Raw genomic sequence first — 1,395 nt, 5'->3', positions numbered from 1 at the left:
TACATTCAATCTCCAATATCCAGCAAAAGATACAAATTTCCAATTTTAATATTAATCTGTTGGTAGAACAGAAAACAAGTTAACATGATCATGCTTAATGTCATTAGATATCATTAAATAAATCACATAATCTGTCTTTCTAAGACATAATGAGGGCTCCAAAGCAAAAATGTTTAGAGCAAAATAGATTTTTGTTCCTTTATGCAATTTTATATAACCTAGGCTCCTTATAAGCTATTAAAATGACATGCTTAAAAATTACTAAATGAACAATCTTAATGTTAAATCTGAAAAAAATTCCACTCTCCATTTTCTCTTTGGACTGATGTATCTAAATCAATGTCCAAATAAAATTTGCAAGAAAATATGACACTCATAGAAAGTGTGAGAAAATGTTCACTTCCTCCAAATTGATTCTTTTGGTAATCCAAAGGCCCTATAATGAATGAGGGCCAATAAACAAACAACTTCATATTTTTTGAGTTAGTTTAATACTGAGAATTACACTAACAGAAAAATCTATCTTAAACTCTCTTTCTCTGTCTCTCTCTCTCTAAACTCTTTCTCTGTCTCTCTGTCTCCTTCGCACACACACACACACACATACCAGCTAACTAAACCACAAATAAGATATAGTGGAAATAAAGAGTGTCTGTTTTAAATTTACCAGGAACATAAAATTGTATAAGAAGCCAATTGCCTACCTTGGCTTCAGTGACTTTGTTCCAAATGCACTCTTTCCATTTATGCCTACTACCTGTACATTTTTCATGGGAAATTTCAAATGCATACAAAAGAAGATAGAATAGTATAACAAAACCCCCACCACCTAAACAATGATCAACTCGAGGCAAATCTTAATTCATCTTTATCTCTCTACTAACCCTGTCCTTCAGATTATCTTGAAAAATATTCCAATCATATAATCTCACTCATAAATATTTAAGTAATTATCTCTAAAAGATGTGGCTGAAGGACTCAAGAGTTAACTCCAAGGGGTTCTACTGGCTAAACATGTATCAATTTGAGCATCAAAATAAACAGTAACTGTAATGGGTTGTAACATGTCAAGTATTTCTAAAAGGTACTCTCTTTTAACATAACCATAATAACATCATCACATCTAAAAAGTTTAAGATAATCAACTACCCAATGTTCAAATTTCCCCTATGGTGAAATATTTTTTATAGCTGTTTTCTGCAAATCAAGATCAAAATTTGGACTGTTTCCAGTCTTTTGCTGTTAGAAATAGTGACACAGTAACTTTGTACACACATATTTTCAGATATTTCCCAGTATATATCTGTAAGACAGATTCTTAGAGATAGGACTACTGGGTCAAAAGGTAAATATATGTGTAATTTTGTTTAATACTCTAAATTTCTCTCTAAAGTT

The sequence above is a fragment of the Phocoena phocoena genome, chromosome 2 (assembly GCF_963924675.1).
Source record: "Phocoena phocoena chromosome 2, mPhoPho1.1, whole genome shotgun sequence".
NCBI classification, from domain to species: Eukaryota; Metazoa; Chordata; class Mammalia; order Artiodactyla; family Phocoenidae; genus Phocoena; species Phocoena phocoena.
This window is presented reverse-complemented; position numbering follows the sequence as displayed.